General features: G+C 38.7%; 1 protein-coding gene across 1 annotated transcript in view; it reads right to left on the bottom strand.

The window, feature by feature from the left end:
- Positions 1–13,408, bottom strand: part of LOC117428191 (proprotein convertase subtilisin/kexin type 6-like) — a 64,416-nt gene that overhangs the window by 32,196 nt on the left and 18,812 nt on the right. The gene's annotated exons all lie outside the window — the stretch shown is intronic.

Here is a 13,408-nt window from a genome sequence, read left to right as displayed (position 1 = left end):
AAACATCCAACGTCCGGAGGAGTACTTGTGGGAAATACCAGTACACCACAATCCTTCCATTTACCAAATATTACTGTCCGTTTTGGGTGAGCTAATAAATGCCTACAATTGCAGAAAATAAACACGGAAGATAACATGATTATGTTAACAGTACAGAACAGACCCGAGTGTTGGCACACTATTCCAAGCACTGAGATTAAAGAACCCGCGGAGTGGGTGTTGGTCGGTGGTAATGAGATGCACCAGTTACGTAGTAATGGGAGAATGCTCTAGTGTCTTCTTTTGACCTTGACAGCAATCGATTCTCATCTCCATTGCACGAGTGATTTAAACCCCAACGGATTAACTAATGATAATAACTGTGTTACTATTGAGCTATTTTCTGTAGGTGACATGGATACACAACATTAAAGAATCCACCATAAAAACAGAACCGTTGAGATAAAACGCCTTGATACCCTTTACTAATTTCATAACAGTACAGTCTCCTTTGTTGTTGCATGCAAAGCAGGCTAAGTATATGATGGTTTGAGCAGTACATCTTTAGGGGTTAATAACTTTAGTTTGGCTCCACCTCTGTGCACACTGGGATTTTCACAGAGGGATAACTGAACTGCTTTTATTCTGAGCCATGATCCTGCCAGTAAGCCAGTGAAAGCTGTTTTTGGCTGTACCACACAGTCACTATAATCTATAGCTACCTCGAGATATTATTCTTTTAACATCTTGGATATGGCATCAACAATATATGTATTAGCATGTTGTTATAGCAACTGTTTACCTTCCAATTCCCCCAAGCCTTGAGAAAGAAAGTGGTTTTCAGACTGATATGATTGTGGCTGCAAAGGGAATTACTGCTTACTTGTTTGACACAGTAATGACTGAGCCCTAGCCTTGCAGTGTCTTGTCATGGTAATCCCTGTCACTAAGACTGTGTCAGTCACTGTCACTGACTTTCCAATCCGAAGCCCAATTAGAGTGCTCTGCTCTGTGTGGTTTCCAGGCTCCGAACACATTCCTGCAGAAGCTCATTTGAAATGTGTACCGAATCTAGTGAGAGACACATCTCCAGCAATGTTCAATTAAATATCTTCCTCATGTCTTCTACTTTACCTTTCCAGAAGTGGCTTGCCATGTCCTCGGCAGGTTTTACAGCATCTTCTACATGCGATCGACAGCACTGTTGAAGCTATAGTTAACCAGACTGTATGCATGACCAGGTTTACCTCAGAATTTATGACTGCATGATGGAAGTGCCCTACCTTGAATCATTAACAATCTAATGAAATGTCTTCTGCTCTGCAGTTACAGCAGAAGTCGAGGATGATTGATTCAGATGGAATCAGGTCATTATTCATGGATGAAAAAATCTATTTAATCTGTTCCACAATCATATACAGTAATTCACTACAATACAATTTCAAAGTCTAGGTTTACTACATGACTTCCGTAGGTTACCCCTTTGATCATCTTACTTTATCAGAAACCAGACGTTGACATAATTTTAACTGACAGAATCGTCACCCTTCTTGAATCCTGGTTGCTATTACAGCACATGCTATGCAATGCAAATAGACAAGCTCCTGCTTGCAGCAGTAACCGGTTATGAATTAAATCTGTAAACTGCGTTATAGCTAAAAACAGAAATTACAATACATTTTCCACATAGAAAGTGAGTGTGAGGCTCAGATTGGGGAAATCATCTTGGGTAGAAAACAGTGTCCTCAAACTTAATGTGGTGGAAAGATAGACTATAAAAACAAACAATGCCCCACAGCAAAATTGTAAGGTGCTGAGAAGCAAGTTGTCGTGCTATTTACATGTGAGAGTCGGGTTTTTGAAAGCTTTGATTTTGACCCTTTTAAGGGTTAAGAGACGGTTCGGCTCAGGAGTGACTCACAGGTATCCTTGCTTTCATCCAGAAACAGAGGTTGTGCTTCTCCATCTCCCAAGAGAGTCGAGGGTAAACCTAACCACCCCAAAGGAAAAACAAGCCCCCTCTGTGAGCGATCCGGACTCGCTCATTTCCCTCAACTGGAAGTGTGTGATCCCAGGCTAACTGGAAATGCTGATACTGTACAGACTCTAAATGCTCATTTCCCCTCACTTTCTGCTTCAGTAACAAAATGATCCAAGAAGTTGTTTTATTCACTGCAAAGGTCTGAAAACGAAGTAAACAACTCTGTAAACAAGTTAATTTAAAGGCCCCTATGTGCACCTAGAGGTTGTTTCTCACCAGTTGACCTGCAGGCGAATTATAATGTCATAATGCAAGCCTTTGCAAGTTCAGAATAACATTTTGGTTCATGTTTTCAGGGGCTAAGGGAGTAGTCGAATGAATAAAAATGCTGTGTTTGGTATCTTTCAATGTCATGGAATTCAAACACGCTTGGTTCAAATCAAGAGCTTGCTAAATCAGACACATTCAAAGAGATTGCAGATATTTATTAAAGAATTAAAGAACACCCTTTTTTGATAGTTGAAGCAGGAAAAAAGAAATGTCAAAATATAATCACGATGGTCTTCAAATTCTGCGCACTCGGCAGCGTTTAGTTTTTCCTCTCTCGTTTCTTAATTTCTTGCCTGTGTGCTGATGTGAGAGTATGCTGGGGTGGTCCTCCTTCCCTGTAAACTGTGTCCTAACTCTTGAGGTTTATACCATAAATATGCTCTCCATCTGTTCAGAAGCTGGACATTGTTCCAGTAAACCAACCCCCTTGTTTAGAACAATTCCAAAGAGAACAAATAATGCAGCTCTTTTATAAGCTGTGCCCAGAAAGCAAGAGCTGGCAGGCATGTGGGCCCTGTGGTTTTTCATGTATGTGTTCATCCCTCGTGTTTGCACCTTGAAGCCTGGAAGGGAGAAGGTGTTCCTAAATGTGGAGTCTTCTCTAAAACTCTTGGCAAGCGAGTGTCTAGAAGCTTTGTCTACAGCGCTGGCACTCCTACAATGAATAGTCTGAAGCTTTCAAGTGGTTATGTATCAGAAATTTGGAAACAAAAAATGTTGATACATGAAAAGAGCCTTTTGAGGTAGCCATTTTTATAATGTTATTATGTTTAGCATAAAATTATTTTGTGTAACTCATTGGAAGGTAACTTACAGTCACTTTATGATGTACTGTATATACTACTAATATATAGAGCCTGGTATTGATGTGATACAGCTATCTAAAATGTCTTTATATCAGATAGTTTGTATCAGATGAAAATTATGACACATTACGATTAAATATGCTGTTTAGATATTTCTATTTAACATTACATTATACAAAGCAACCTATATAATATTCTCAATCTGTGAAATGCATTTGTCATATGAAAAACCTTAATGTTGTAGTTTAGCAACTTGAATATAGATTGCTCTTCCTCTCTTTTTTAGTGACCAGTTTATGCCATGATTAAAAGGAAAACAACTTTATTGACTGTGTCATTGACCGTGAGTTTCAATCAAATAACATATGGCTACCAGTGTAGTGTTTTTGTTTCTTGTACTTTGCTAACCAGCATTGTTGAGAAGAGAAGGGGTAAGACTATGCTCTGAGTGAAGTTCAGAGATGAACAATTATACACCAGGCACATAGCAACACAACTTAACAGCTGCAAAAAAGCTATGTAATGTGCAGAAAAGTACTTTGCACAATTTGATCCGATTTTACTAGTTACAAACCTAGTAAATACATTTAATAAGGAGTCACATGGTCCAAGGAGTAAACAGCTCTGATAGATATGTGGTCATTGTATTTCTGTTAAGCTGAAAATAAAACCCTGCTGCATTATGTCTAGTAACCTGCACACAAACATCGAAATACAAATGACGTGTCTCTGATGGCATATTGCCAGTAAGACCCTCTGCACTAAGGAATCAACAGATAATAGACCAATTTCTCATTGCGTTGTTTATTGAAAGCAATGTTAGTCACTATGTCTGGTTCAAGGCTACAAAAGATTGATCTTGTTGGCATTGGATCAACGGTGGAGAAAACCTGTAGCTTTAAAAACAGTGAAGACTCCAGAGACCTCCTAAACCGGAGGGTGAATTGCAACTTGCTCTGTTTCTTCTTTGAATTGAATTCTGGGATTTGAAGTGGAACCCTGGTTACAAACAAGACAGTCTTTTCAAAGAGACACAATGCAGTTTTTAATACATTTTACATGTTAACCACTAAAACCTAATTATGTGGCATCTGTTTAGTTTTCCAGATTATCTTCTGAGCGCGCTACGTTATCAATGACTTGTTGATAACCCATTTGTTTATATTCCCCAAATATCATTTTAGCTGTAGGAACCCAGTTAAAAACTGCTCATCACAAACTCACAACCTAATAGACTTTCAGGGATGGCCAGCAAGGTCTCTCTTTACTCTGGTGAAGCCGAATGCGTGGGCTGACCCAAGGAAATATACTTCAGCATGGTGCAGCGTGAAGGTGGAACACAGCAGGTTTTAGTAGTGCAGTCAGGAATTGGTAGTCCGTGTTGTTTATTAATCAGCGTGAACTTGTTGCTTTTGTTGTGCAAGGGACAGCATCTGGGTTTAAATGAATGTAATCTATTTCAAAGGCAAAAGAATGTTCTTTAATTTGCTTGCACAACATTCAGCACAATCCTGGGTAATACACAATCCCTTTTTAATGATGTTTTCACCATCCCATTTCCAGTGGATTAGTCCTTGATGGACTCTGTATCAGAATATTAGAGCAACCTCTACTTAGATAGATTAACTATCTAACATGGGTGGCAAATCAATAGAAAGCAATAAACAAGGTCAATCAATGACAATATTAGTTCTGCATGTGAAAGCAGCACTTTTGTATAAATGTCAGCTTGCTAAAACCAGCCTGCATCACACTTTTAGAATGGATTCATAGCAGGAGAATCTGGCCCTAGGAGAAGCTTTGTGGTTGCAGTTTAAGCCATTTTTGTGTTGCTTGCTGCTCAGCTGGATGTAAAAAAAAAATAAAATACAAAAAGTTGAATCTATTGTCAGGCTAGAGCTGAGTAAAAGCAAAATTCAACATGCTATGCATTTGCATGACAACTAACAACACAACAACACTTGCATGCCGTCTGAACACAGCAGTACCTTACTGTTAAACGTTCATGAAGACTTGAAGAAGTTAAGGAACGCCTGTGGTGGATTGAGAGTGTTACAGTTACAGAGATGCACCTGCTATGTAAGCTAAATAAACCTCTTCATTTCTTGGCCAAATATAAGTATAAAAATGTGGCAAGCTGTGTGTCTTAATGTTTTATTGTTCCATATATATATATATATATATATATATATATATATATATGCAAGAACGATTAGGTAATTCACGTAGCCTGCAATATGTTCTGCAGTTCACACTAGATAGAAATGTAATGCAACTACTGGTATAACAGTAAAAAATGTGGATACCGATAATCAAAGTGAATCAACCCTTTACTGTTGATTTTCTACCATCCAAATAGTGAACTAACCCATCCAGCTATTGGAGAAAAAATGTATTGAAAACATATAGTTACAACAACAATGAGAGTCGATTCACTTTGGGATGCAGGAACTACAGTATTAACTACATCTGGATTCCAAGCTCTTAATAGCAGTATCATTTCATACAGTTTAATAATAAAAGTATATATATATATTTGCTTTTAGCTTTAAGCAAGGTGAGAAAGCAGCAAAAGACAAGAAGTGACAGTTGCTTAGATTCAATCTCAAGCTTGCATTAATTACAATAAGTATTATAGCACCCACTTGTGGTTATTTGAAGAATCACACCACCAGAATCTTAACACAGTAAAGGAATTTTGAAGTTAATCTTTAACCAGCATCGATTGTCCGCTTTCAGAATGGCAGCCTGACCCTGTTCCTCAGGCAGGCAGATACAGAAGCTGTAGTTGTATAAAGTGTTTAAGTCCTGGAAAAAATCATGTAAATAAATAACACTATGTAACACAATTTTTGTTCCTGGGTAGTAAGTGTTATTTCCTAATTGCTTATGCCTCAAAAGTATAGAAAATGGCTATTATTCCCCACAAACTTTGCTTTTGTGACCAGGACAGTGATATTTTGAAATGTACCTATTTCCAATGAGAAAATGGGCGAATTTGTGTCTTTTCGTTCACATAAAGTCAGAAAAAAACAACATATGAATCCAAATTAACATGTATTTATACTAAAGTAATACAAAAATGACTACAAAAGATTTAGAAGTGAGTAGTTTTTCGAGATTTACGATTATACTGTAAATCACTTTCACGAATCAGCCCTCAAATGTAGTCTCCCATCATGTTCTCGTTATACTGTCCTTGGTAGCGGCGTTCAAAGTCCAGTATATCCTGGTGGAAGCGCTCGCCTTGCTCCTCCGAGTACGCTCCCATGTTCTCCTTGAATTGATCAAGATGAGCATCAAGGATATGGACTTTGAGGGACATCCTACAGCCCATTGTGCCGTAGTTCTTCACCAGTCTCAACCAGCTCCACAAAGTTTTCGGCCTTGTGATTGCCCAGGAAGCCCCGAACCACTGCGACAAAGCTGTTCCATTGCACTCCAGGATCTTCTTTATCATTGGTCCGACGAAGACACTGGCTTTGACCTTTGCCTCAGACAGCTTAGGGAAGAAGTCTTGAAGGTACTTGAAGGCTGCCGACTCCTTATCTAGAGCTCTGACAAATTGTTTCATAAGGCCCAATTTGATGTGCAGTGGTGGCATCAGCACCTTCCAGGGGTCCACCAGTGGCTCCCACTTGACGTTGTTCCTCCCCACAGAGAACTCGGTCCGCTGTGGTAGTGCGCCTTGGCGTCCCTGCTGTCCCAAAGGCAAAGATAGCAGGGAAACTTGGTAAAACCGCCTTGGAGACCCATCAGGAATGCCACCATTTTGAAGTCTCAAAATGCGTCTGCCGGATGCTTGCAGCCTCTTGATGCCATCTCAGAAAAATGCAGATATGTATCCACTTAGGCAGCTGGAACTAAACTGAACTAGTGGGCTTAAGGCCCCTGTATTTATACTACTATTTATATTACTGGAAAGTCCTAGAAAGTTCTAGAAGTTACTCCAAGTTTACTCAGCACTGAATCTATCTGGAATGTTCTGGAAAATAGGTAAATTTCAAAATATCACTGTCCTGGTCACAAAAGCAAAGTTTGTGTGGAATAATAGCCATTTTCTATACTTTTGAGGCATAAGCAATTAGGAAATAACACTTACTACCCAGGAACAAAAAAAAAAAAAAATGTTACACGGTGTAATACAGGGATGTAATGCAGTGTGGGTTTCAGTGGTGTGTTTTTATTTTTTTAATTGCACAATTTTTGTTCAACTGTACAAAAACCTTTGAGCTACTTGCTATATTTTTGGAGTTGTTTGTTAAGCAAAGTTTCTTAAACATTTGGCACAATGCTAAATTCCACCTAGCTTTTACCAGTACTATCAAAGAGTTTATTAAGCAACAACTAAAAGACAAATGCTTGTTTCTGCCAGATTCGGTCCAGTATAAACAGAATAACCAGCATTCTAATCACAAAGTTATTTAAAGTAAGGTAATAAACACCTACTAAATGTCCCGAAGTACAGGCTAGCTGTCCCTTAGCAATTATGAATTTAGCCTGTTGATGTTTATGCCTAGACAATGCAGCGACTGCACACATTTTTTACAGCCCGACTACAAATGTATATATTTTCTTAGCCGAGTGACAGTTTTGTTGCCCTTGTGTTTATGCAGTCTTTTGAGCAGCTTGAAGGGAATGGTTTTTACAAGCTCATGTTGGGAGTGTTTGTTGTACTGTTTTCACCGGTGCAAAGTAATGCCTTTGTTTTTTTAAAAGGATAAAACGTTTAAAAAATCGTTTTTCTCCTTGTCAGAAAATGTAGGTGAATTCTTCACATCAAGAAAAGCTGGAAGTTCAATCCATTTGCAATCACATGTATATGATTTTTTTTTTTTTCTTTTTTTGCTGTTGTTGTTTTGAGGTCCAGCGGAAGCCTTGGAAAAGAAAATAGATTTTGTCCAAAACACTTCTGTAAAAAATGAATGATTCCAACTGTCTTGTTGCCCAGAGAAACAGTCTGATTTCCAGCTGGTTTTAAGTACTGTGATGAATATTACCTACATTGAAGTTTGGTCTTGCTTAGACAGCTTGAAGGTCATTTTTTTTTTTTTTTTTTTTTTTTTAATCGTTGTAGGAATTTGATCATTCTAATTGAAATATTTCACTTTAAAAACAGCAATATAGATTACATGTTGCTGCTGCTTTCTAGTACCTTACCACTTCATGCGTTCAAACTGATGGAAAGCAGACCGTGTGACCTACAGCAAAGGTGCCAGGATGCTTATCTAGAACGATGTATTTGGAATGCCTTCTGATGCTCAACCAGGGCTGGAACTGAACCTGCAATGGAGGTCATTTATTTAATATTGCTGACCTCAGGAGACACCAGTCCACTCTGCTGTTAGAGTGTACTAACACTTGATATGGCTGAACTGAATACTCCCCATGAAAGTATGTGTTTTCCAATAGACCATTTTTTTATTGATATGGTATTCTCAGCCCGGTTTGCAGTGGACCCTCTCTAGCTAATCATGTATAGACAATGTGGAGGGTGGCCTCACCATCCCCAGGACAGGGCAGTAGTCCCATGCCTGCAGTGTGGACAAACAGAGGATGTCAGACTAAAGGGCTGTTATACCACACATAAATAATGTGATGAATAAGAGTAAATTTGAACCTGTAATTCTGGTAATATCAGACCAGATGGAACCATAGGGGTGAAAGTAGGCAGTCTCGTGGGAGTCAAGCTGGCAGAAGTGATATTACAAAGTGTGCTTTACCAGCTTTTACTGATTCAGTTCTTTTGAAAAGTTTTTGAAGTTCCTAAATATAATTCAAACTGCAGACCAAGCTCTGTGTTTTCTGGTGCATTTCTGCTTACATTACTGTTTTCCTTAATGTGTGTCTACTGTATGTGCTGTCCACAGCCCTACAGGTGTGCAGCTACATACCAGCAAATGCTGCCTAGTCACTCCACGCAATATAACAATTTTAGAAGGCAGTCTGTATGAAAATACTGTTTGCAGGACACTTGTTATTTGTATTCTCCTTTTGTGAAACCATTTGCAAATAAATGACTTGCACTAGATTTAATGACATGCACTAGATGTAAGTGCTATGAAACCTAGGCAATTCCATTGATATATTCATCATATTGAAGCACATGTTTACTCTTGTATTGGTTCACCCTTTGTTACAGCACGGTCGCTAAAGACCATTTCAAAGAAAGCATGCTGAACTAAATTAGTAAATGGACCAAGCCTGTTTACCTTTATGTGGTCTTGTAGCTTGATGGTATGTCTATTCATATCTGTAAACACACACATGTATAACCCGGTTTTTGTAAAGGTGCAGGAAGTTCTAATGTGTGTGCTGCTAAACTGTGTAAGAATAGAACACAAGCCCCCCACCTCAAAACAGAAACAGAAACTGCGTCTACACCAGAACAAGAAGCAATGAATGCCAACATATAACCCCGCTCCAGTACAAACAGGCTGCTGTCATTTGTGATTCACAGCAATAGGGCTGCATGTTTTAAATGTCCTCCTGAGCCTCTTTGTGTAATCCCAGGCATGCCTGATGCTGCCTATAATATCAACAATATGACCTAGGCTACTGCAATTTATTATTATTTATGGATTTATTTATTTGGCAGACGCCTTTATTCAAGGCAACTTTCAGGTGTTACAGGGCTGTACAGGGTTACAATGCAAGAGTAACACTTAAATACAGTATAGTTTACAGTAAGTGCAAATAATACTACTAAAATACAATATGTGCTAGGATAGTGCATCAGCTGACGATCCATTAACGTGGTGCTGAGGTCAGGCAAGTCCAGGGCATAGCAGGAGGGGTGGATCAAGAGATCTACAAGTGCAGTCTAAACAGGTGGGTCGTGAGGAGGTGGCGGAAGGCAGTGAGAGACAGATCAGTTCTGAATCAGAATTCAGGCACACCATCACAATTCTAAAGTACAGTTTCATAAAGATTGAATTCTGGCTGTAACCAAGGCTACAACATCTTTAAATATTTTGCTTAGACATTGAGAAACCCACAAGGAAATGCAATAACAGGACAGCAGCACATTACCTTCAATTTCAGAGAAAGCCCTACCTTCCTGATCTATCGAGGCATGTGGCTCATAAGGGCACGCGAGCAGCAAGTGAGGCCCAAGGAAAGCCTAAAGCAGCGTCACATTGTTAGGAAATTGAAAGGTGTATCCCATAAAACCCTGCTTCATATTTAAACTTTATTACTTCAAGGCGTGGGAATCCAACAAACCCATAATCCATATTTCCGATGCCTTATCCAGTTAGGCACCACTTACTCCACAGGTGCACTATTACCAGGGCTTCTGACTCTCAGGTGGTACTTTTCACTGTTTTACACTGTGAAACAAATGAAACATCTTCACATTTTTTTAAAGAGATCCTATTGATTGGTTAAGAAAGTATAATAATGAATTATAATAGGACACTAATGAAGGGATCTGCCTGGTTAATAACCAAATGATTTGCCAGCAGTTTGAAACTGGATATTTAAAACCTGAACTTATTTTAATGGGTTCATCTGAAGGCACACTGTATCCGTTCTAACATTCTGAATTTCTGTTCCATTTTCTTTTAGTTGTGGTTATATCACTCAAGTTCATTGTGTGTGGTTCACCACAGCAAGGGACGGATCTTACCTTACCATCTTTTTAGGGCAACCCGAGGTGTAAACCCTGAACCGATACAAGGTACATTTAGCTTGATTTTTATTTTACATTTACAGATGACTACCATTTGGGTCTGGACCGTGTTCAGCTCATAAACCAAACTAAAACGACATATATTTTCTAAAAAGATCAGCTATAACCCTTCAAAAAATCATAGGCAGTTGTAACTGCCTTTTGTAACTTTAATATGATATGAATTATGATAGCATTGTTCAGATTGTATGACAACCCAGACTACCAGAGTCTAGATTAGCTGGAGTCTACTTTATCATTTACATTGCTAAGCAGTGCTCTCTTCTCTACTCAATATCTACACTATAGGGGATATTTTTACATTTAAGGACACAGGGTTTTAGTTTCTATCTGTCTCTCTCATAAATATTTCCACCTTTTAAAAAAAAAACATGTCTTATTTTTGGTAAATGAATAAAGTGTCACATGACCACCATCTGAAGATACATACAGAAACAGTGTTGCCTGTATCCTCTCTCAAAATAATCTTTCTCCCATTTGAATTGCAGTTTTATATGTTCCTATGTTATGGTGCTTGCACTCATTCGGAATGGCTGGGCTCTGTTGTTTTCATATTCACTGATCATCGCTTCACTTACCTGGCTTTCAGATGGACTGGAGTAGGAACAGACTTCCTCGTTCAATTCAAACCATGTGACCGTGTGACGTGTTACTCTGCTAGCCCCACCTACTTGAAAGGTTACATCGTCAAATGATTGGAATGGAATGGGGAAGGTTCTGTTAGTTCCAGAACTTCGGATTCTCCAGACAAGCTCCAGGCCAGGTAAAGGCAGCTTTAGAGAAAAACTCTTATTATACCAATAGAACCCAGAGCCACTCAGAACGACCCAGAAAAATGAACGAACACCATAAAACTGTGCAGGGAATTAAAAGAAGCAATTAAAATTCCATAAGCTACTTAATAAAATCAATAGTAAATATTATTGCTGCTCTACAATACTGCTCTGAGCCGTGTGATACCTTGACACAAGCCTTCTGTTTGAAAACAGGTCACAAGTTCTAATGCATTCAAATCATTCACCACCCACCAGGTGCAGACTTAGATCTACTGTATGTGTCATTTTAGCTTTGCTCACTTTTACTTGCATTGCATCTACTGGAAAATGCTGGTCATGGGAAATTCTTTAAAAGGAAACTATTATCTCCTTTAACTTCTGTTTTATGGTTTCATATTTAGTTCAAAGCTGCAGATGATATTCTGGTCTAAGTGGCGAAACACGGAAGCGATACCACCCACAAAGAAACCAATGGAAGCAATGGACTATTGGAGTGAATGTGTGGAGATATTTAGTCACTTGAAAAAAAAAAAAGCATTTTGAAGTGTTTGATCAAGCAGCACCATTAAAACCCATATTGGTCAGGCTCTGTTTTAACAGGCACTTTATTAGCTGTTGACCACTAGCTTGCTAACATGTTATCGAATACTGTTCCTTTTTTGTTAATGGTTAGTTAATATATAGTAGTAACCCAGTAATGAGCAAATAAAGGACAGCTAAAAATACTACCTTAACAGCGATCCCTATTAGGAATTGTCAACTCCAAGACATTCATGTCACTGAAATAAGGTTACATCTGCCAACAGCCACTTTTTGAAAATGGGATCAGGATCTATATTATGAAACACTTGTTTTAGTTTATAAATAGATTGCTATGAATTAGCACTCTGTCCACACAAAATGAAAAACAGTTATAAGGGCCAGTAAGACCATTTTTATCAGTTAAACTAAAAAACTACCCAACCTGCTCACAATGCATTTCCTGTACTTCCTTATGAGCTTCCCCTATTTTACTGCACAGATATTTTACTACACTAGAAAACAACACAAGTAAACTTTGCTTCAGTTACAGTTTTGTAATTGTCATGTGGAACCTCAATAGAAGGGTTGAGACTATTCGGGAGTGGAGACAAGCTTGATCCACCAGCAGTTCTAATTCAGGCACAAGGAAGGTCCTACAGTACTTTATACAGAGGTGTTTATATTTGAAATGTGGCTGATGTTTCATGCTCAGAATTTCATCCCCAACTGTTATTACATTTCTAATAAAAACAAACGTGTGTGGAATTTCCAAAGGAAGCCAAATGCCTTGACAACACAAACACACAGCTGAAGATAAATGCTTTCCTGCATCTTCGGCTAAACAGTGCTTGGCCGCATCGTTGTATTATTGTTGTTGTTTTATTTGTGCTATTGAAAGTGTAGCCCCTTTTTAAAAAGGCACCAGTCATCGGGCAAGTGGTCTTTGCAGCCCACATCCATATGTAGGCACCCACCTCTGAAATGTACATGAACTAAGAGGTGTGTTCAGTACTACACAGACAAATACAGTCATGCTTGTGGTGCTGACACTGGTGAATCCAATCCGCTTCTTAGTTCTGTATCTACTATATATTTTACCTTCTGCTTTGAAAGTAAACACCAACCCCCCTGCTCCCTCACCTCCTCTGGCTGTTACACATCTACAGAACTTCTTAACCTATTCAACTATTTCTGACCTATTTCACCTTTTGGATGTGTGGTGCTCCATCAACACGACTCTAGACAATCTCCATGTTAGTCTTTAGTTGACTTTGGAGGGCTGAGCATAATGCAAAAAAAAACAAACCAAAAAACCAAAAAA

Source organism: Acipenser ruthenus, chromosome 21 (genome assembly GCF_902713425.1).
Source record: "Acipenser ruthenus chromosome 21, fAciRut3.2 maternal haplotype, whole genome shotgun sequence".
NCBI classification, from domain to species: domain Eukaryota; kingdom Metazoa; phylum Chordata; class Actinopteri; order Acipenseriformes; family Acipenseridae; genus Acipenser; species Acipenser ruthenus.
The sequence above is the reverse complement of the archived record's forward strand: the minus strand, read 5'-3'. Positions and strand labels throughout refer to the sequence as shown.